Genomic DNA, 24,752 nt, shown 5'->3' on the forward strand with positions numbered 1-24,752 from the left:
TTCTTTATTTCCCTTATCTATCATACAACCTGGGAAATATCATAAGTTCACTTTCTTTCATGAGTCTTTATATACTTAGAGATACTAGACAGAAGATACCTCCCATCCACATCTTCCAGATTTATCAAGAGAGCTCTTCACCTGCTAAGAGAGCCTTTGGTTCACCAAGAGCAAGAACAGCTCTCAGACGAGAGCGCAAATGAAATGTTTCGGTTTTGCAACATTTATATTTCAAACTCATATTTGCCAAGGAAAGCTATTCTATGGGTCAATATCATGGTTTCCAGTTCTCGGTTTCAACTTTCCCTCAAATAATTATTTTATAATTGTAGGATATTAGAGCTCATATCCCTCCTCTCACTCACACACATTCCCAAATAATAAGCACCCTTAAAGGGATCACATCCCCTCTGGATGTTTCATCACCTAGTTGCCCCCATGACGCTACAGTGTTTCCTACATGATCCAGAAGCTCTACATTCAGTGATCTAACATGTTAATTCATCTTTTCTTGCCAATTCATTCATTTCCTTCACTTTTAACTTGAAATTAAATTCCAAGAGGACCTGTTTTCAATCCTTAGTTCTTTTTAAATATTTTGCTTTACGCCTTCAGTGTAGCTCTCTTTGATTCTCTCCTGCTCTGCTTTGTACAAACTGTCTACCGCACACTGAAGGGTAGCATTAATAACATCCTCTCTAAGGCTCAGGAATAAATAGGTATCTTTGGCTATGTCAATTAGAAGAAAACCTTTTCAAAAATCAGTATACTATCAATTACTTTCTGTGATTGATACAAGGAGTTTTCTGCTGGATGTCAGATGGTTCCTGGGGATGCAGGTTTCATAGCCCAGAGACTTTAGGAGATGCTTGTGTAGATGACCTTCCAACCCTGACAGTTTCCAGAGTCCTTCATAAACCAGGAAATGAGCATCCAAGGTGAGAGCATGCAGACTCGTTTTTTGAAGCTGAATTTACTTTATTTCCTTTCTATGAAGGCCTCACAAGGTTTCTGTGGGTCACATTTTAAGTAATGTTGCTCTGTTGCCTGAATTTATTCATTGACTGTCTGGAAGCTACCTGCTACAAATTATTTACTCTAGAACTTAAATAAAACACAGCCAGGGTCACTGTGAGAAGACTGTGACAAAGGTACTGAAATGGCTATTCAAACTTTGGATGTTCTGTGGGTCTTCTATATACCATGCCAAGTCACTATAGAAAGAAACTGAGTCTGGAGGACAAAAATAATAAAAGTGTATATCAGATGGTGGCCTCATTGCTTTTTTTGTAAATCTAAATAAACTTGGTCTGGATCTTCAATTATATAGTCTATAGCGGTTCAAATCCTCCATAATTTAAAAAAAATTGTAAGGGTGGAACAGGAGTTCCACCCATGGTTTCCTCTGTCTCCAGGTTTTGCATCTGTTATGTGGTCTTCAGTTGTGCTGTACACAGAATTCTGATGCTCCTAAGGTTCACGCCCCCTGTGACCCTTATACAGCCTATATAATCTGCTCTGCCTGAGTCTGATCAGGCTCTTGAGCATTTAGATTACTCTATAAGGCAAAGTTGACATCCTTTGATTACCCTATGATATACAATTCCATTGCAGCCACTTGGAGAGGGATTCTTTTCTGGCCTTGAAGGAGTAGGCTGCCATATTACGAGAGGGCCACCTGGCTAGGACCTGAAGGTGCCCCCACGTAGCTGAGAGTGACCGCAGGCCAAGAGCCAGCAAGAAAATGTGGACCTCAGTCCTACACACGCGAGGAGCTGAATTTTTCCAACAACCTCAACGAGTCCCCAAGAGAGCACCAAGCTCCAGGTGAGAGCATAGCTTGGCCATCACCTTAATTTCAGAGTTGAGAGACTCTAGGCAGAAAGCCCAGCCTCCCCAAGTCAGATTTCTGATCTACAGAAGCTGAGCTGATAGAGGGCGGTGTTATAATGCCAAGTGTGCACTAACTTGTTAGACAGCAATAGAAAATGAACGCTGGCCATACACTAATTTGGGTGGGCATTTCCCTCTCAGTTTTTGCAAAGCAAACTCCTTCAAAACACACAGTGTAACTTACCTGGAGATTTTAAGGACCTTTGGGATGACCCTTGTAGCCTCCTCCCCACCTCCTCACCTACCCCTCTCTCCAAGTCTCTTGACGGAAGCCACCAAAATGCTCTTTCTTTCTTGAAGGCAGATCAGTGTCTCTCCCTTTGCTGGAATTTTGGAGACATCCTGCACATAGGGCTTCAGCTTCTAACTCAAATTGCTCGAAGTATTCTTCCAAATACAGGGCTCCTCCCCCAAAGTATCCTAGTAGATCGATTTTTCCAATGTAAAATTCATAGCAATAGTAGTAACAGAAATATCAGCATGAGCTCCTACTATGTGCCATGGGTTGTGCTCTGTGGTTTGCATATTATTTTCAATTCTTACAATTGCCCCATAAAGTAGAACTCATTATTAACATCCTTCTTTCTGGAATCAAAGAGAGGTGAGGGGAACCCGGACCATCAGAGGTAGAAACTAACTGCATCCAGGATTTGAACTCAGGCTTGTCCAGCTATAAAGCTCCAGATCTTAATCCGACTGCACATCCTCTCATGAGATGGGTGTTTGTTAATGGAGCAAAGATCAGTTAGCAGAAGGACATTTTGGTTTCAGTGTCTTTATCCCTCTCAGGGGACCCAGCAATGGGCTTGATCCAGACAATAGAGACAGGAATTCATGGCGGTGGGATTGTGTGCAACAGCCAGTTTTATACTCCAGTGCAATGGCTTTAGAATAAGTTAATGTAGGTTTGAATCCCACAACTCTTTCTTAGAGTGTGTGAGATCCTGGCAAACTTACTCTCTCTACTTCTCACTGTGCCTATGTGTAAAAGGGAATTATTAGAGTTCGTGAGGATTTCTGTGAGAATTAAATGAGATCATTTATATATATAAATGCTCTGCCATGTCGTGAACATTCAATGAATGTTAGATATTATTATTGCTGTTGTTATTGTTATACAAAGCTCTGATGTCGAGAGCCTGAAGCTATATTTAAATAACAAAGCTCATGACTTTCAGCAGACATACACAGAGAACCAGAGGAAGGCAGGTATGCTTCTCATATTTGGAAGCATCAATATAAACTTTAAATGAATTGAGTTAATCAGTCTGTGTGTATGATGTATACCTGTTCTTAAGTTTTCCAATTAATTTCTTTGAAACGTATTTCAAATGTCAGCTTCTGGTTTTAATTAATGTAAACACATAAGGGAGGCTGTTGAAATTCCATCACGGTTGAGTCTGCCATGTGTAACTGGAAGAGTGAGTGGGCTTAGAGTCAGAAGACATGTCATCTGTGGGCAGAGTGACACTGAGCAAAGGTTTCCTCTTTGATTACTGGGGGTTACGTGATTTCCCCAATGGGATAAGCATCTAAGTCAGGACGAGTCTGGTTCATAGTAGAAACTCAATAAATGGTGGTTATAATCTTCACAAGCCTAGTGCAAATAAAAACTATAAATCAGAAGTGTGAACTGTCACCACCACCTAGTGGTCAGAAATGTTGTCACTAAGTAGGAGAAAGGAAATCTTCACCCTCAGAGCAGTTTCTCATCCCATCTTACATGTGAGACTTGAGCCCCGATGTCCCAAGGCGTCCACCGTATTAACGGATCAGCTGTCCTCTTCAGCATCTTGAACGGTACTATGTGCCATCCATGGGGGAGGCGAGGGATAGTCAACCAGGTCATCGTGAGTGTTTTGTGGTTCAGACCAGAAACCCACGTGGAGAAAACAAAAGTCCGATTTAGCCTTGGTCAGGATTTACTGAGAAGCTTTGCACTGTCGTACTGGGGAACAGTGAGTCAAGTCCTTTCCTTCTTATGTGACTAATCTTCCCATCACACCTGTGTGAGATTTTATTGTTGCTCCGTGCTTGTTTTACACAACATCAGGTGTCAGGCAATGATACCGTTATGACACCCACTGCATTCCAGAAATTGACCTTAAGTGGTATGCTAGCTAACTGCAATGTAGATAAAAATATTTAAAATTATTTCCTCAGGAATTTGAGGCAATGGTTCATAAACGTGTGGAAAAGCCCCTACTTACTAATCTTTTTTTTTTTTTTTAATGAACATCTTCTTGTTTTAGATAGTTGTGCCGTGGTGATAATGTAATGATGGGAATTGCATTTCCTTTAATGACATCCATGGAACAACTTTTGTTTCAGGCAGATTCCAGATTGATTTGCACTACTTTATATTTGCAAGTTATATACCACTTCACACATTATCAAAAATAAAAATGTTTTAACTATTCCACAGTAGCTGGAAATTTAGGACGAGACATAAAGAACATTTAGCCAATTTAAGATGTCTCCTCCCTTACCACTTGGCTCAAACTTGGTCAGATGTTATAGATTCAGTAAATACTTTCTAGTTAATGCATCAGCTTCCTCTCCCATATTTCATCATTGATGCTCCTTTTGTTTTTCTTGGATATGGAATAACGAGTATTTCTTCTGTTAAAGCTGTATATTCACTAAGGGTAATGATGTAGTCTGACATTTATTGTATCCTTGTTAGAAAAACAGAATTGAACCCTCGTTTAAGATACTGTGCTCAGTACTTTTTAATGCTACGCGTGCAAAAGCGGTGTCCATGTGGCCCGAGCCTACATGCACAGTCTTAAAAGCAGAGTGTTTCAGGTTTCTAAAAGAACACCTGAAAATGAGGATTACACATGAATTCCTAGATTTACAACTTCCCTTGAAAAGTTAGGAGAAAGGTTAGCCAGAGCCATCACTGCATTCCCACAGGGCAGCCACCAGCTGGACCCAAGCAGCAAGGGCTCACCTGAGAAGGTCCCTGCACTCAAGTTCACCCCAGTCCCCATCACCCAGCAGAGGTCCACAGCTCCACCTGTACGTTGTTAGCCTGGCTTTGTCCCCTCTATCAACGTGGAAATCCTGCCAACTTTGATTGCTCTCCCCCTCACACCCAGATCCAGCTCCTCAGCAGTCCTGCCGGCTCTTTGCTGGTCACAAGGCCTCTGCACGAATCCACCTGCACTAAGACCCTGCTTGCCGTTCCCCTGGAGTAAAACTGTCTTCCTCTTGTCCTCCCTCCCTCCATTCTTGCCTCAGCCACACTTGGTTCTGCACATAACAGCCAGAGAAGTCTGTGTAAGGCTCCTATCTAATCAGCATACACCCGTGTTAAAATTAATACAGCAGCTTCCCTTTGCAATTAGGATAAAGTGCAAACCCCTTAGCCCAAAGGCCAACAGAGCTGCCCCGTCCTCCATCACTCCTGCCCCAACCCATCATCCTACACCTTGGACAACAATGTCCATTTCTCCTTCCCCCTAACATTCCCAGCTCTGCTGGCCACAGGGCCTTCGCACTTACTTTGTCTCTGCCTGCCCCCACCTCCGCTAGGCTGCCCTGTGTATGTAATGGCCCTTCCCCTCACTTTATCCTAGAGAGCCTCCCCGACTAACTTAGATGGAGTTGGCTCCCCCCCCAAGGCTTTTCTCTGTCCCGGGTTTTATCTCCTTGCCAAAATGTATTTGTTATTTGTTTCCAGGTTTATGACTTCATCCACTGGATTATAAGTTATGATGACAGTGCATATGTATATTTTGTGTATGTCCAAATCTTTATTTCCTAAAACAGTGCAGGGCATATAGCAGGAGTGCTAGACTCAGCCTTATATGGATGACACCCACAAAGATTCTCATTTGGACACGCCCATGAAAGCATGACCTGAGGTGATGGAACTTGGTCAGGACTTGAATTCAAACACAGCTCTGCCTAACTCCAAGTCTCCAAAGTGGCTTTTTTACCATCAGGTGATCTTGATGCACACTTATAACACCAGATAAAGTGTGGGACTGTGACAGTTAAAACTAAAAATATGTTAACACTCTGAAAGGAAGACACTCCGGCCATTTCTTTAATACAAATGAAAATAAAAGCAGAGAAAACACCTTTAGAAAATGGTGGAAAACGGAAGGTGTGTTGAATGACCTTGGACATCCAGTGGATAATCTTCCTCAAACAAATGGACTTAGAAAATGACCTCCTAAAATTCAGTTACAGTCCCATAATGCATAGACGGCAACTTCTGTTTCTCATAAATTCTTCCTAGAATCAACCTTCTAAACCTTTCATATACGTGCCTCTAAGATGAAATAGTGTTTGTACCCTGGTGATTGCAGTTCTGTGCTACATGGTGTTTTCCCCTAACTGGATTTGTCTCTGGTTAGACTTGTTTGCGAACTTGTTTGCCACATTCAGAGTTTTCACACTTGGAAATTAAGCCGAACTAAACTAAATTAAACAAGGACCGTTTAATCTTGGAAAAAATGCCTTACTCCAATGCTTTGGGCTTATTAAACTCTGAATTTTAACCAACATCTCGCGACTTAACTTCTATACAAAGCAATGTTCTCATTTGGCAACACAGCAAAGGGAGTTAATTAAATTAGGTGCTAACAGTTTTTGTTATAAATAACTAGAGCTTTTGCACCACACTGGTGCCAGATACTGAACGGTGCCACATCCTTAAAAAATAAAGGCTTTATTTTCACATATAGCTTAATACCATTTTTTAAAGTTGAAATTTATTCCTAATCACCTACTTCTGCATATAGGCACACATACTATTTATTTTATTTTGCCACACATCCTTCAAAAAATCAGCACATATTCTTTTATTTCCTATGGAAATTCCTTTAAAGTTGTGCTATTAGGAAACATTTCAATCCTAAGGGTTCTAATTGACCTTGACATTGATACTCAGGCCTTATTAATCAACTAATACGTATCAGATACTGTCCTAAGTTTCTTATTTAAAAATTGTTTTTCTCCAGCTTTATTGAAGTATAATTGGTACAAAAAACTGCACATAATTAACTTAGATGATTCAGTGACTTTGGTTATAGGTATATACTAGTGTTATCATCACCATAATCAAGGTAATAAACATATCCTTCACCTCCAAAAGTTTTCTCATGTCCCTTTTTTTGGTAGTAAGAACACAACATGAGATATACCTCCTTAACACATTTTGTTTTGTTTTGCTGGGTTTTGTTTGTTTGTTTTGCAGTACGCGGGCCTCTCACTGTTGTGGCCTCTCCTGTTGCGCAGCACAGGCTCCGGATGCACAGGCTCAGCGGCCATGGCTCATGGGCCCAGCCGCTCCGCGGCATGTGGGATCTTCCCAGACCGGGGCATGAACCCGTGTCCCCTGCATCGGCAGACGGACTCTCAACCACTGTGCCACCAGGGAAGCCCTGTTTTGTTTTTAAAATGCCCTATACCTTATTGGTAACGACAGGCATAATGTCATCCAGCAGTTCTCTGAAACTTACTCATCTTGGAGAACCGTAACCCATTGAACAAGAATTCCCTAAACCATTCTAACAACCAAAGATACAGTCTACTTCTGTACCTTTGACTATTTCAGATGCCTCATGTTACAGGAATCATGCATTATTCACAACAGCCAAGATGTGGAAGCAACCCGAAGGTCCACTGACAGACGATGGATAAAGAAAACATGGACCAGCCATACAATGGATTATCATTCCACCTAAAAAGAGAAGGAAATCCTGCCATCTGTGACAACACGGATAGACCTGAAAGACACTGTGCTAAGTGAAATAAGTGAGCATAATTTCCTTATTATTTTGTTTCCTTTTTCCCCCTCACAACTCTGAAGATCAGTATCCAACCATGATTTCATTCCACAAATACTTTCAAGCATCTGCTATGTTCCAGGTACCGTCCAAGGATGGCTTTACAACAGTGAATAGAACAGACACAGTCCCTGCCCCTCTAGTGCACGGACAGAGGCAGTGAACAACCCAGTGACTATGTGTATGTCCGTGGTGGCAGGGTCCAGGGAGGAACACTGATTGGGGTAATGGGGGTGCCTGCTGTGAGCAGGCTTTGCTGCATGGAGATCTGCAGGGCATGGCCAGCAAGCCTGCACACGTCTACGAGGAGATCACTTCAGACAGAGAGAAGGGCAAAGGCAGAAGCCGCTGCTTGATGTGCTTGAGGAACTTGGAGGGAAGCGGTGAGCGGGAGCAGAGCGGGAGGTGGGAGCAGCGCGGGGCGGGATCGAGGAGAGGCCGGGGCGTCCGTGCAAGGGCCCGGGGACCACCATTAGGACGTCTGCTTTTGCACAGAGCGAGATGACAAGCCACTGGAGGGTCTGAGCAGAGTGATACAAACTGACTTTTAAAAGAATCACTGTAGTTTCTGTGTGGGGAACAGAATGAACAAGGGCAAGGACAGAGGTAAGGAAATCAGGCAGGAGAGAAGTTCAGTAACCCAGGCGACGCAAGACATGCGGCTGCTGAGACCTTTCTTACAATTAACAGCAGAGATAGAGTGTTGGGTATTGGATATGATGGGCAGAGGTTTTATACACACACACACACACACACACACACACACACACATATATTTCAAATACTGAGATGTTTATTGCATTTTAAAGTAGCCACAATCTAAAATATCCTGTTCAAATTCTTCCAGAATTCCTGTGCAGCACACAATATCAAATACTGAAATAGTGTTCTCACAGTATTACACTTGAAAATACCACTTAGGAACACTATTTTAGGAAATAGAGGGTTTAAGGCAAGACATTCATTTGGAATCATATATATATCTGGGTTTGCTGATGACTGTTTAAAATGATTCTAAAGGGCCTTCCCTGGTGGAGCAGTGGTTAAGAATCTGCCTGCCAATGTAGGGGACACAGGTTCGAGCTCTGGTCCGGGAAGATCCCACATGCCGCGGAGCAACTAAGCCCGTGTGCCTCAACTACTGAGCCTGCGCTCTAGAGCCCGTGAGCCACAACAAAGAGAAGCTACCACAATGAGAAGCCCGCGCACCACAAGGAAGAATAGCCCCCACCTGCCGCAACTAGAGAAAGCCTGCGCATAGCAACAAAGACCCAATGCAACCAAAAATAAATAAACAAATAAAAAACAGTAATTATTAAAAAAAAAAAGACTCTAAAGTATTTTATCCCAAGCAGCTGAAAGAAGCAATTGCTATTTTCTAAGAAGAAGATGGTGGGAACAATTTTTGGAGAGAAAATCCAGAGTTTTGTTTTGGGGCATGTTATCTTTGTGACGTCTACTGAACATGTAAATGGAGAGGGAGACAATTACATATATGTATCTGGGGTTCAGAGGAGAAATCTGACTAGAGACTTGGAAGAGGTCAACATGAGGATTATAGTATTTCAAGTACGAGGATAGAGTGAGTAGAGATGGAGAGAGGAAAGGACCTGAAGAATGCTGAGAACAATGACAGTTACAGGTGAGGGACACCAAGTGGCATCAGAGAGGGACGGTGGAGGCAGGAAGAGTAAGACAGGAGAACCTGGGTCCCAGTGGACAGTGAAGGAAGTGTTCCCGAGCGAAGGGTCCAGCGTGGACGGCAGGTCAGGGAGGAGGACTGAGAACCGGCCATCAGCCCTGACAGCAGGGCGGCCACTGCAGACCTGCCTGCAGCTCTCTGGTCCAGCGGGAGGAGCAAGAGTTTGGCTGGGCTGGGCTCCAGGGAGACCAGGAGAGGGTCCTGAGACAGGGAATATAGCTGAACTTTAGAAGAGATTTTTTTCCTAAAGAGGAACAATTTTAAGAAGGGGACATGCAGAAATGTACTAGTCCAAGATGCCCTAGGACTCTGGTCAGTAAAGTGTATATATGTATAGTTCTGTAAATCAATACCATAAGTTTAATCTGAAAGTAATTAAAATATATTACTTCTCTGTTCCCTCATATGTCACCTTGATCCTCCCTTATTTCTTTTCTTTTCCTCCCTCAGGGAAATTTATCAGGGTAGTATAAAGCTAATTTTAAAATATATTATTCTGTGAAAATGATCTTTATCTATGACCTTAACACAGGACAAACCCTAGTAGATCTTACCTCTCACTAGTTCCTTACAATCTACTGCAGTGAATGGCCTCATATCTAGCACACAGTAGGAAGTAAAACTATTGTGTGTGTGCATGTATATAGTTGTGTATGTATATTTATATACATATGTTGTTTTATTTTAAAGATGTAGGTGGTTGTAATAATTTTCAAGGTTCCATTGTCTCTAGAATTCTATTAAATAAAATAGTAGTCTTCTCCCAGTACGTAACGTATTCTTGTATAAGGAAAAATCTGTGAAACCTAAACAGCCATTTCTATAAGAAAGAAAATATCCTCAAGAATTTATATACTAAAATGAACTAGTCTCACATTTAATAATGTAATATTTAAATTCTTCTGAAAGGTTAGACTACATAGCTATAGTCTTTTTTTTTTGTAAAACAATTTAACTTATTTAACAATGGAAAGTAACTTAGAATGGAAGACAGATATCATACAAATACTGGTTTAATTTATCATCTCAACAGGTCAGTCTTACACATTTGGATCAAAAAATTCACTTATTAGGTAAGCTTCTTGTCTGACTAAAATACAGGTTTTCTCAGATTTTAATGGTTTGCAATCCAATATGTGACTGTGATTGGGCCCTGGAAAGTTGGAATTAATTTTTCATGGACTCAATACTCAATTATGGCTATGTTCCCTACCGTGCTTTCTGTAGTGTATGCTTGCTTCTCCTGGAAAATATATTCCCCATTTCTAACTGGAAATATCGCAAGAAATTTTAACCCCACTAAGCAAGACAAACTCCTTCCATTCATGCCCTTGTTCACTTATGAGTAAGGGCATTCCCCTCTTTGGGACAGGCACAGTAGTTTGGGAAATGAAAGCCTGGCAGGGGGTTCTGAAATCTGTGGCTGGATGTCCCAGATCCAGGAGGAGGAGAAGTTTTACTTTGTGGTCACCAAGATGGTAGAACTGACCCACAAGGAACATGAACTGGGGAGGACATGAGAAACCTAGAGAATGACTATATTTCAGGGTCTCTAAATCTTGCTTTTTCAGTAAGGCACTCAGGTATACACTGTCGAAGGAATTTCTAAAGACATGATCTCTCTCTCTGACTCCTGCCTGTGACACCTTATTAATTTTAACTCCTGAATAACTGTCAAATCTGTATCTTCCTTTCTATTTTCACTGAATCCATTTGAATGATGAGAGTATCTTGCATGGCACAATTTAATGCCTGGGTTTCTTAAACCGGCGTCCACAGTGAGAGTGTGATAGAAAGAAAATGAGCATTGTGTTCTGACCTTTCCCCAACACACAGTGCTGATGTTGATGGTGACGGTATGACTGGAAAGCTTGTGAGGAATTCTGTCAGTGGACTGGAAGCACCCGGATCCATGCACAGTAAGACCCTGTTGTTCGGGTTGAATCTTCTCATGTTTTCTGACTCGCGCCTGGGGAGCTGTGAACACATGGTGAGACCACGCAGGTATGTACTCCCTTCCTCCCTGAACTACCCGCCAGAACTTCCCTCAATGTGTTGCCAAACAGCTCACAAATTAAGTAAACTCTACTTTGCAAGTAAATATTAAACAGAATTTTCATTTTAAGGATGGGTTTTTGTTTTTCTTTCTTTCTTTTTTGGCTGTGCTGCGTGGCATGCGGGATCTTAGTTCCCTGACCAGAGATTGAACCCGTGCCCCCTGCAGTGGAAGCAAAGAGTCTTAACCACTGGTCCGTCCGGGAAGTCCCAAAGAAGGAATTTTTATGCTCCATCACCCAACTACCCTTTGCTGATGCTATATATGTTGGCAAATGTGGACTGTGTAGGTTTACAAGTAAACAGCACTGTGAAGTTGTTATATTTTCACAATCTGCTCATTTGTGTTTTATATGTTACTACCATTTACGTCATACACACATATCCGATGGCCTGATGTGATGATTTCTAAAGATGAGGTGTGAAATAGAAGAGGAGCTTGCTAACCCTACAGACAATTCTGATAAGGTCAGTGATAAAGAACTACCTTCTTTTGTATCAATTCCCTGCACTCAATGCAACATGGGATACAAAACAATTTTGTCTTTATAATGAAAGCCACTTGTCATCATTTTACACAGGGCATCCAAGCTGTCCTATTCACTGTGCATTGTACATGGAAACGACTTACAAACACAGCACTGACTTCAGCAAACTTGAAGACCCTTAAGTGCAAATCACAGCCATTTGACAGGTAATGGTGCTGATTATTTTAAACGGCTATTGGAATCTCAAATAGAGGAACACTTTGGTGGAAAAAAAGTCACGTTGGTGAAAAGGCTCAGGAAGCAAGTTATTTAATAGCAGAATTTATTGACCAGAAAGAACAAAGTCAAACAGTTGGTGAAAACTTATAACTCAGCAGGAAGAATTACAGTAAGTGCAGAGTGGGATTCCAGGATAAGATACAGTGGGAGAATAGGGAAGGAGACTTCTCCCAAATGTAAAATGGTACCTCCGCTTAACACATTGATGGCATGGCACGTGATGCTGAGGAGGACTTCTACAAGAAACTAGAGAAACAGCCTGTCCAACAGGTTACTAGTCAACAGATCTCACTAACAAACGTAAACAGTGGTAAAATTCAAGAACATGTTTTCTGCTGTAACAGGTGCTTTAAATAAGCAAAGACCAAGATGTATTTAAAGGTTTGTACTCCTATCCTGAAATAAAAGACGTTAGAGAAACTGTGCTGGCAACTATACAGATGGTGCCCAATTGTTGACCTCATGGGAGGTTTGACTCTTGTTTACAAAAGAAAATCCTCATGTTGTCACAACACGTGGTTCTCTTACAGGAAGGGACTATTGTGAAAGCTTGGGGGAAATGCTACAAAATGATTACCTGTATAAAATAAAGACAAACTTAAGAATGTTTAAGGACTCTGTGGACACCTAGATGAAGAAGATTGTGAAGGGCAGAGAAGAGCTACAGAAATGAGTGTCTGCAGTGACCCCCATCGCATGAGCCTAGCATTCGACCCTGTCTATACACCACAACGAAAATCCACCACCTGGACCCCATCAGTCTCCACCTCTTTGCTCAGTTTTACCGATTTATTTACTTGTTTGTTTGCTTCGCAAGGCACCTGTCACCACCCGAAATCATGTTACCTCTTTGCCTCTCGTTTCATGGAGAAGTAAGTCTCATGAGGGGCCAAACATGCTCTGTCCTGGGCCCTAGACCGGTCACACACAGACACCCTATGAACACTCATTCTAAATGAGTAAATAAACCAAATCATCGGGCACATGCAGCCTGCATTAGATGCTTCAGTCTCTGCTTCTTTTCTGAAAACTGGAGTATGGCATCTCACGTGACTCCTCTTCAGATCACAAAGGAAGGTGTGTTTCTCAAAGCTCTCCAGCTGCCTATCTGTCAGGATAAAACTCATCTAACTTTAATTACCATTCTCATCATGTTTTCAGAGCTGATGCTTAGGGTAAGTGGTTAAAAACGTAGACTTAACCTCTCTGTGATTCAGTTTTCTTATCTTTGAAAAGGAAATAATAATAGAGCCTGTGGCACATGTTTTAAGAATTTTGTAAAATAATGAACACGGTTTCTTCCAGTTTCTAGAACAAGTTAATTTCTCGGTAAATATTAGCTAATATCTTCCGGCACTTTTTTTCTGTATTGTAGCATCCCCTACCCGATCCCATCCTTGAGATATTTGGAAATTCCAATAAATGAATAAATTATGAAAGCCAATACATATTGGCTGTTAGTCTTTGGGTAGATGTGGTGGGTAAATGCTTCAGGATGCCGTGAATGAAAGAAGCTAATCTGCCCTGTGGGAACTCGGGGGAACAAAACGATTTTACTGAATATATGCTTTTTATTATAACCAAGTCTGTCAACATCCTTTACTTCTCTAATCATTACTACTATATTGGGAGAGCTCTGTTTTCAGACTTTTTAAAGTAAAGATATAGAAGTTTTTCTTGATGACACATTATGCTCCTCATAGCTCAGGACTGATAATAAACCACAGGATGGAATTTTATTCTGTGTGATACAGACATGACTGATAAGAAGCACTCAGGGCCGTGTGTCACAGCACTTCTATGCTGAAGTCAGTGACCGGCACAGACAGGACATTCTCTGTAATACGAGTACACTGATGGTGGCCTAGGCCTCCTGGTCATCCCACTCTGCAAATTCCAGACTTGAGATACTGAAGAGTGAGGCTCATCCTTGTTGGACCTGAGGACAGACTTCCCAAACCCCACAGAGGCAGTGACATGACAAGTCTCAACTGGAAAAGATTTATGGCACATGTTTGGACAAAACAGAGATTTCACTGACTTGCATTCTGAATTACTGAATGACATGGCAAAAATCTTAGAGCAGTGAGTGACAAAGAGCTTCTCTACATGGAGGAACTGCATCTTTCCTAACCTCTAAGAGACAGAGATGTGATTTCCTGTGGCAGGGGAGGGCTATCTGTGGGGAAAACTGTGCTATGATTTGGAAGGAAAGACGGAGGGAATTACTGGAAACTTAAAAAAGACAGCGACACAGGGAGTTTGAAAAATGACTGAATTATCTATTGTCAATATGGCATAATTTTTTTAAAAAATCAGATCAGCTTACACAACCTGAGTCAGATCACAGCAGAGAAGAGGGAGATGCTTCAGAGCAGGTGGAGGAGAACATGAAGGGTGCTGCTTAACTGGGATACAGTGTGTGGCTGGGGTCCCAGAAGCAAGTGACAGAATTGGGGAGATGCTTCAAGGCAGAGCTATATTGAGGTTTTCATTCTGTTCTCGAGATGTAACCAGGGTGTACCTGGTGTGATCCACAGCCCAATGTTACCCCTGATGATTCAGCCAATTCTCCCAAAGGGCCCATCTCTGTTGACGGCTGGTGGGGGCAGGGGGAGCTCTGGTGAGGCTGGAGGGCAGAGGCCAGTGCCTCAGATTTAAGTTGTATACCTGACCTCCACCTGGAAAATTCCACATCTGAAGGGACTTACTAAAAGCCTGCTTCACTGAAGACTGTATATAATTGTAGCTCATTTACTTTAATCCTACATCAAGATAAACGTGTTTTACATATACGTTAAAAAATATATATGTATATATACATTTGCTTCTGGAAACTTTTAATTCAAATGTGAGGGGTTTTTTTCAAATATGTGCCAATCATAATTTAAATTTTCTCTTTATTTTCCATTGATTTAATTATCTGTATACACATGCCAGCCATTTTTCTACGAAATAGGTAATAGTTGAACATTTTAATCATACTGTATCTGTATAGGACTCTGCAAGTCAGTCAAATGTGACACTAGAACTATTTCTATAAAGCAAATATTTGAATGGATCATGTTCTCCCAATGTTAAATGGGAGAATATTAAAACTGGTGATTTTAATCCAGACTAAGGACAAAGCATGTAAGATGTGAATGTAGTTAACAAAGTTATGCTCTAGATATTTCAAAATCTGTATTATTCCAAATATATATTGTACATAAGACTATTTACAATACCCACCAGACACTGGAATGATTCAGAATCATAAGTGCCCTAAATGGATTTTATAAACATGAAATATTTAATTACGAGCTCTTGTTCATCATGTTAGAATTTAGAAGGGATCCTGTGAGATGATATAATTGGTTCAGTCCTCTAGTAAAACGCGTCAAATAAAATGTCTTTTTCTCAACAACAGCAAAACAAATGTTACAAATAGAAAAATTCAAAATCACTCCATTGACTTCAAGGAAGCCACAAAAACAGTGAAGCAGGTGCTGCATATGCCTGCTGTTAATAAAAATAATAATTCCATTTCTCCATTGTGAGCACCTTTAAAAGAAAGGTGTGATTTAGTCCACTTCTGCTACCTGGGAGGTTTATTCAGTTTCAAGTACAACTTCCCAGCATGTGACCATAGAGAGACGACCAGAGGGTATAATGGGTGTGGCTCCCTCCCTCCACACCCCCATCACCCGCCAGGGGCCCACTCTGCAGTGTAGACAGCCCTCAGCGTGCTTCACACTGCAGTGCAAACCCGTGAAAGCAATTCCCAAGTCAAAACACAGTCTTTCAAAAACACACATCAAAGCATCACTTGGAGGATTGTGAGATGGCAGAACACAGTATCCAGACCTCTGGAATATTCTCTTTTTAAGTCTGAATATTGGTGGGAACCGCTGGGTAACAGGCATCATCAAAAATACAAAACAGCCTAATGAAAGCAACAAAATATGGGAAAGCCAACTGCTTGCAAAGTATTACCTACAACCAAGCTTAATAGCAACAAATGCACCTTTTGTGTTACATGCAACTGATGTTGCTAAGAGAATAATGTTTTCTTTGTATGGAAACATATTAGTATACTATATTTGGCCATATTTAAGACCTAAATAACATGTAGATTTGTGGGACTGGTGGCTTGGAGATAACTATATCCCTAAGAATTATGACACGATTTTCTCCGCCTCCTTAGTGATAGAAAACAACGTGCTCCTGGCCATTGTCATAGCTCCTTATTAACATCAAATGGTCCTCACTGTAGGCCATCCACCACGCAAGAGACTGGAGATTCAAAGATGCTGTAGAAAGAGGCTTGCTTTCAAAAGATGAAAACTTATTTCATTCAAGTCAAGGTTCCTAAGATGCACCACTATGCTTTGTGCCATTAAGAAATAAGCAAATAAAATTTAAAAACTCTTAAAAATAAGATACAAAGTTTAATTTTAGCTCTGAGCAAGTCATGAACTGGTCACACAAATCTATTACTGTTTGTGGAATTTTTTTCCTCTGTTTTGGGAGATTTAACCATTTCTCCTGCCTTCAGTTGAAATGCTTAGAGTATGAAGGTAAGCTATTTCCAATGTAAGATATTGGGTGGGCCAAAAGGTTTGTCCGTTTTTTCCGTACGATGGCTCTAGTAGCACTTCGTTCTCTTTAACTTCATTCAAAACAATTTTGTTAGGTTGTACTGTGACAGCTGTCGTATCAGCGTGCATTTAAAAAAAACTTATCAAAATTGGTGAAGTTTTGTGCAGCCATTTTAACATTGAAGATGGAAGAAAAAATGCAACAGTTTCAGCATACTATGCTCTATTATTTCAAGAAAGGTAAAAACGCAACTGAAATGCAAAAAAAGATTTGTGCCGTGTATGGAGAAGACGCTGTGACTGACTGAACGTGTGAAAAGTGGTTTGCGAAGTTTCATGCTGGAGATTTCTCGCTGGATAATGCTCCATGGGCAGGTAGACCAGTTGAAGTCGATAGTGATCAAATCAAACAATCAACGTTATACCACGCAGGAGATAGCTGACATACTCAAAAGATCCAAATCAAGCTTTGAAAATCATTTGCACCAGCTTGGTTGTGTTAATCACTTTGATGTTTGGGTTCTACATAAGTTAAGTGAAAAAAACCTTCTTCACCGTATTTCCACATGTGATTCTCTACTTAAACATAACAAAAACGTTCCATTTTTCAAATAAACTGTGATGGGCAATGAAAAGTGGATACTGTGCAATAACGTGGAATGGAAGAGATCATGGGGCAAGCGAAATGAACCACCACCACCACACCAAAGGCCAGTCTTCATCCAAAGAAGGTGATGCTGTGGATATGGTGGGATTGGAAGGGAGTTCTATTATGAGCTCCTTCCGGAAAACCAAACGATTAATTCCAACAAGTACTGCTCCCAATTAGACCAACTGAAATCAGGACTCGACGAAAAGCATCCGGAATTAGTCAACAGAAAATGCATAATTTTGCAACAGGATAACAGCAAGACAGCATGTTTCTGTGATGACCAGGCAAAAACTGTTACAGCTTGGCTGGGAAGTGCTGATTCATCCACTGTATTCACCAGACATTGCACCTTCAGATTTCCATTTATTTCAGTCTTTACAAAATTCTCTTAATGGAAAAAATTTCCATTCCCTGGAAGACTGTAAAAGGCACCTGGAACAGTTCTTTGCTCAAAAAGATAAGAAGTTTTGGGAAGATGGAATTATGAAGTCTCCTGAAAGATGGCAGAAGGTAGTAGAACAAAAGGGTGAATACACTGTTCAATAAAGTTCTTGGTGAAAATGAAAAATGTGTCTTTCATTTTTACTTGAAAACCAAAGGAAATTTTTCGCCAACCTAATCGTAAAAAAAGAAAAAAAAACCCACACAGCCTCCTCCACTTTACTTGTGGACACTTTTCCCTTTGTCCTTTAATAGGGTGACATAAAAGCTTTTAGAGTGTGACCTCATTTTTTGCTAAATCAGGATGTGTGTACATTAAAAAACAGAAGACCATATATTAAAACAAAAATGTACATCTGGGTTACGTCTAGGTGGTAAGCATTATACAAAGTTTAACTTTATTTTATAAATGTCTAATATCCTCAATATATGATTTCTCCATCCTGTTTCATTGTCATGAGATTCCTGGTCACCAGTTGAATATATTTTAATTGAGTTGGGCTGTTGGCTGATTCTCTCCCTCTTCCTTCTGCTGTGGCATCTCCATGCAAGCAGACCTTAGCTCTCTGTTCATAACTCTTTCCAAATTATCTACAAGAGTGTGTAGCTCACTATGGATAACGGTATGGAGGTTCCTTAAAATACTAAAAATAGAACTACCATATGACCCAGAAATCCCACTACTGGGCATATACCCTGAGAAAACCATAATTCAAAAAGATATATGTACCACAATGTTCACTGCAGCACTATTTACAGTAGCCAGGTCATGGAAGCAACCTAAGTGTCCATTGACAGATGAATGGGTAAAGAAGATGTGGCACATATATATACAATGGAATATTACTCAGCCACAAAAAGGAATGAAATTGAGTTATTTATAATGAGGTGGATGGACCTAGAGGCTGTCATACAGACAGAAGTAAGCCAGAAAGAGAAAAACAAATACCGTATGCTAACACATATATACGGAATCTAAAAAACAAACAAACAAAATGGTTCTGAAGAACCTAGGGGCAGGACAGGAATAAAGACACAGACGTAGAGAATGGACTTGAGGACATGGGGAGGGGGAAGGGTAAGCTGGGGGGTGGAACAAAGTGAGAGAGTGGCATGGACATATATACACTACCAAGTGTAAAACAGATAGCTAGTGGGAAGCAGCCGCATAGCACAGGGAGATCAGCTCAGTGCTTTGTGACCACCTAAAGGGGTGGGATAGGGAGGGTGGGAGGGAGACGCAAGAGAGAGGGGATATGGGGATATATGTATATGTATAGCTGATTCACTCTGTTGTACAGAACAAACTAACACAACATTGTAAAGCAATTATACTCCAATAAAAATATAAAAAAAGAGTGTGTGGCTCAAAAATTTGCTGAATGAATAGGTTTTGTTTTGCTACTTGTAATATTACTATTGTGTTAAATAAGAAGAGCACTGAAAAGAAGAAAGGAAATGTATATAAATGCAAAGGGTGAGTAGGTGATACATATTAAAAGAAAAATAAAAGGTGACCACTTCTAAGATGTGTAAAGTTAACCAGGAACAGAAGAATTAACTAGGGAACCTCAGAGCCTCAAAGAAAATGGATATTCCTGTCTCCATTTATCATAAAGTACACACACACCACTTACAGAAAACAGAAGAGAAACAAAACAATATAAAACCTTCTCCACCCTTCTGTCCTGAGGACCAAGCATCATTCTTCTGGGCACATGGGGACATACAATTATTGCTACACACAAAGCCTGTGTCTGCCTCTCCACAGTCATTTTGCACCTCTGTACTGCAGTCTGCACACTACTGATGCTGTCTCCATCATGTGTGCGTGTGTGTACACATACACATGTGTGCACAGGTGTGTATGTGAGTGTGCATGTGTGTGTAATTCATGTTTTGGCTTAAAATGCAAGCAAATCAAAAGCACACACCTTGTTTTCTATTGTCTTTTGAGTGCCAAGAAGAGATATAAAAATAAGTAAATTTGGTTAAAGAAGGCAAGAGTCAGTTGAGCCAAATGAAGAGAGTGCAGGTGTCCCTGTGACAGAAAAGAAAGGATATTGGGAAGGGCAAGTGCAGAGACCTGAGAGGGAAAGTCACATGACCCTAACTCAGTTCATGAAAGAGGCTGCAAATATTAAACAGTGATGATGGGGAGGACGCTGACAACAAAAGGGCTGGTACCGAGAGGGGAATATATTGGAGAGTTGACAAGGACGAAGTAATGAATCAATAACACAAGATGAAGGATGACGGCCCAGAAGAATACAAGGGAGCCCCTAACGTGCAGTGAAGGGAAGCTGGCAAGGAACCCAACTTTCCGGGCAGAGATTAGTGACATACAAGAAAAGTAAACAGACCCCATCATGGCATTTGGGCTGGAAGGGTGTCTGTGAGGGAAACACAAGGATGCTTAGTGCAGTGTTATAGCTGACAGTGGTGTCTAGTCTCTGCTTCTCCACCAATCTGTGACTCCCCTAATGGGAAAAGAAAGTCTACTGAACTATATCTATTCAAATTCCATTTCAAAACAGCTTAAAATGTTGTAAATGGAAATGAATGCCTTTTCTGTATCTGTATGAATTTGTTACTTCAAATTATGTACAAAATCCACTGAAGAATAAAAGAAGTCAATGCTCCTTTCCCCAGAGGGACTCTGATAAACAGCTATATTTTCTTAAAAGCATTGAACATAAAGCAAACTTTCTTATTTGTCTTTAGATGTCGAGTTATTCATTAAATCAAAGGTGCAATATAAATGTATAAATTGCTGTGACTGGTTACCCATCTCTTAAATATCTCTCAAATCCATTTTCTTCTATCCAAGTCTGATGCCGTTGTGCTGATTTAGGTTCATACTGTCTCATAATTAAAATAAAGTCCTGAGGTTTCCTGCTTCCGATCTTGTGCCCTTCAAATCTGTCCATCTGACTGTGGGCAGAACGGTCTCTAAGACATAACGTGAATTATAATGTCCTTCCTTGCCTCCATGCCGTGCCCTACACTGACACCCTGGGCCACTGGCATCACATTTAAACCCTTTACCTGTCATTCAGAGTTCCATTTATGTCTTTTTGAATCTAGCTTTATTATTAATAATATTATTAACATTATTATTAATATTATTTAATATTAATATTATTGTTATTTATTATTAATAATATTATTAATAATAATAAAGAGAAGGAGGAGGGAAGAGAAGGAAGAGATGGAGAAAGAGGGAGGAGCGAGGGGAGGAAGAGGAGGAAGGAGGCATTTGTCTTAGTATTTGGAAGACAACGTTTTAGGTGTTTTACACTGATTTTATCCTCTTCACAACAACCTTCGAAGGTGGGTGCTGTTAACACCGTAAGGAAATACTGGGGCTCAAAGCCATTAGACGTTAAGTGGTTGTTTTTTGTATGCCACCTAGTCTGTGGTATTTTGTTATAGCAGCCTGGATGAACTACATAAGACAACGTTCAAATGTCTTAAATCACTTCAATCCTGAGTTTAATACCAAAAGAATACTACTCTCTGAGGAGCTCAAATTAAAATTAGGTACTAAAATTATGCCAGCACAAAATATATTTGAGAAAAAAAATAAACACTCACATACACATATATCCATATATCAAAGGATTCCAAGGAAAGCTGTCTTCCATGTTTAATCCTTTCAATGAAAACCCCAGGAATAAACGTTGGTGAACATTTGCTAATAAGTCCCATAATCTGTGGTTCACTAACCACCTATTACTTTTAGGGAATTTGATCACAGGACTCCTCAAGAGTTTTACCTGAGAAAATACATATTGTTGAATGTGTTTACAATAAAATATATTAATAAATATCTTATTACTGTGTTAATTTTTACTGAATTTCTACTAGACTAGTTCAGCAAGAACAATTGTTTTAGAAACCTGCTTCTCCACTAAATTGAATCTTCTTGAGGAACTTTTTTGGGGTTTTTTTTCCAACTTTCTGCCTACACATCAGGTTCTCCTAATATATGCATATTAATATAATACACATTATAATACACATTATATTAATACATATAATTCTAATATGCATTATATATAATGTGTTTTAATATAATATACATTAGGATAATTATATATGTATATAAATAAACATACGTAAGTGAATAGACTTCTAGTATTCCTTTTAACTTGACATCCCTCAGTATTATAAATTGTAACATACGTTACTAAGAGACACAATGAACTTCCCACAATAATTACTTTCTATCAGCCGTTTTATGTTAACACTTGGTATAAACTGACACAGGGAACTTGGTTATATAATGGTCAAAGCATATCCAAGACCAGAAAAGAGTTATAAATAATCATGAGAGGGTTAATCTTTCCAAAAACGAGTTTACTAACTAATCTCTCATTGACTCATCAATTTGGAAATTGATTTTAGATTTCTATTTGATCTGATTTTTTAAAGTTTACAAAGCATGTCAGACAACAAATTAAGGTGTACCAACAACTCTTCTCATCTAGAATTCTGTTAATGCTTCTAGCAGGAGTCACTGTCGGGAAACCTTTACATAACTGTTCTTTTCTCTTATGCTCAATATGTAATATACCTTCATCACCATGTGCTTCATCGGGAAACCCCCTTATGTGGACTGTCTCCCAAGGAATCAAATTAAGCCTAATTATACTTAATGGCAATGGCTGCTGCTTAATTTGGATGGTAGTTCTGCTTAATTGAGATGCCTTCAGGTGACTAAGTAGTGCTCTTGTAAGAAGATCAGTGCGTTAGTCTATCAACTGGAAGCCTTGGTTCTTCTCTGAACATTTCACCAAAATAAATAAAGGAAGGTAAAGAATTTTCTGAAGCAGTATAACACAAAATTCCTGAAATTTAACTTGTTAATTGTTACGTGTTCAGAGTCAATAAAATATATATGAAGTCTTATACAAATATATATGAAGAAAAATCTATGTAAATGTACAAAAACATGAGAGAGAAAAGTGAACTTGTACAATGAGGAAAATGTATAAACCCAAACTGCACAAATTCATTATTTCATTTGTCATTTTGCAGTTTGGTCAAGTTTAAAAATCAACTTCAAAACATCAGAGGACGTATTTAATTAGTTTTAACTAATTTTAGTCCACTGGTGTCTGGTAAAACAGGATTATAATGGGATTCGAAACATTTGAAAAGCAAAAGATCAATCTGGTGATAACCGAAATCTCTTCCTTTGACCTTTTGCTTGTCTGCATGTGGTAGCCATGACTGGTTACCCATAACCATCGGCCCTTTCTCTGGCTTCCAGATGGTTCTTTCCTCAGGCTGTCCATGATCTGGACTGTGGACATTTTACTCAATTGGACCAGAAGGGAAGCCTCTGGGAATTCCTAGACAATTCCTACCATTTCTAAGAAAGACATGCCACATGTCTTCATTGAACACTGAATGTGATGGTGTGGCAGCATCTTGTGACCTGAGGGGGGTGGTATCACTGCTCTGGAGACCCAAGCAGAAAAGAAAGGCAAACACCTGAGCACTCAGCAAAGGTACTGAGTTCCTGAATTAAACCTGGAATCTCCCTGGCTCTGCATGAAATAGTTTTTCCCTAAAACTTCTGGCTTTTAGTCAGCTCTTCTATTATCTACAGCCAAAAATATCCTATTGACACACTGAATAACCTATTATTTCACTTCCTTGTGGTTCTCGTCAAAGTGATAATGGAATAGATAGCTACAAAAGAAATAACTCTTCTTTAGGGAGGAAGAAAGCTAACGAAGAGGCTATCACAGTGCAGTGCAAAGAGCACGTGTGTTTTTATCCCGAAGTAAGAGTAAGCAGCTGTGCTATCTTACCTTCCCTGGGTCTCAGCTCCCTCTCTGCCAGGTAAAGGGTTTAGACAATGGGAACTCTAAGCTTCCTTTATTTGCACAGAGATATCAATTATTCCAGTATATACAGTGTGGATGAAGAATGTCGCCTGCAGCATCAGTAAACAAAGGATGTTGTGGCCATCAAGCCACCAGCCTCTGCACCCTGAGGGGATTCAGGTTGGAGAAAAACAGGATACTGGCCCTAGATAGTTGAGGTGCTGCGTATCAAAGGAATGATTTCATTGAGCCCAGACCCTTGCATCTTCCCACACATAGAAAAGCGCTAAATTCCTTAACTTGAGAGGTCTGGTTTTCTCTTATTAACAGTGATCTTTTGATGTTCGACTGCCTGTTTTTTTCCAAAACCTCCTTTATACCCTGGCTCCTCCCGTACCTCTTCAGGGCAGTCCCTGAGAGCTGAGAGGCTGTCTCCTGGGCTTACGTCCTCAGTACGTCTGCCGAATAAAACTAATCCTCAACTTTTAGGCTGTGCTTTTTTTCAGTTGACAATTGGAAAGAAACAGAAACACAGATATACAGGCATATCTTCCATATAAGAAAATATTTATGATGATCCCATATGTAATCTTGATTTAAATGAATTTTTAAAATACTGGAAGGGAGTTAAAACAAATCTCCTGACGATTTAGTTTGGAGCCACTACTTTCCCTGTTGGAACACCAGGGTATCCCACTTCATCCATACAAGAGTTTAGTATTTTAAAACTCTACGTGGCACTTCTAGTTGCAAGATCACTACCATTCATGACAGTGGAGCCCAGTCCACCCTCCGGCTGGCCCTGAGAGAAAGATGATGCCACCATCAGGACTCTCTTTGGCTCTTTCTGTCTCCACTGCACGATGTCACACACGTCCCAGGTTTCAGCAGCTAGGGAAACACCTGGGAATTGCGAATTGACCACTACCAGGGAGACCCACTTGGAGATACAGCAGGCACCTCACCCTCACTATGCCTAGAGCCAAACTCATCATCTCTTCCCATAAAAGACTGGTTT

The 24,752-nt window shown here is 40.3% G+C and overlaps 1 protein-coding gene across 1 annotated transcript in view; it reads right to left on the bottom strand.

The window, feature by feature from the left end:
- CSMD1 (CUB and Sushi multiple domains 1) overlaps nt 1-24,752 on the bottom strand; it is a gene marked incomplete at its 3' end in the record, with an annotated part of 1,732,394 nt that overhangs the window by 442,971 nt on the left and 1,264,671 nt on the right. The window lies entirely within an intron of this gene.

The sequence above is a fragment of the Mesoplodon bidens genome (assembly GCF_964165515.1).
Source record: "Mesoplodon bidens genome assembly, chromosome: 20".
NCBI lineage: Eukaryota > Metazoa > Chordata > Mammalia > Artiodactyla > Ziphiidae > Mesoplodon > Mesoplodon bidens.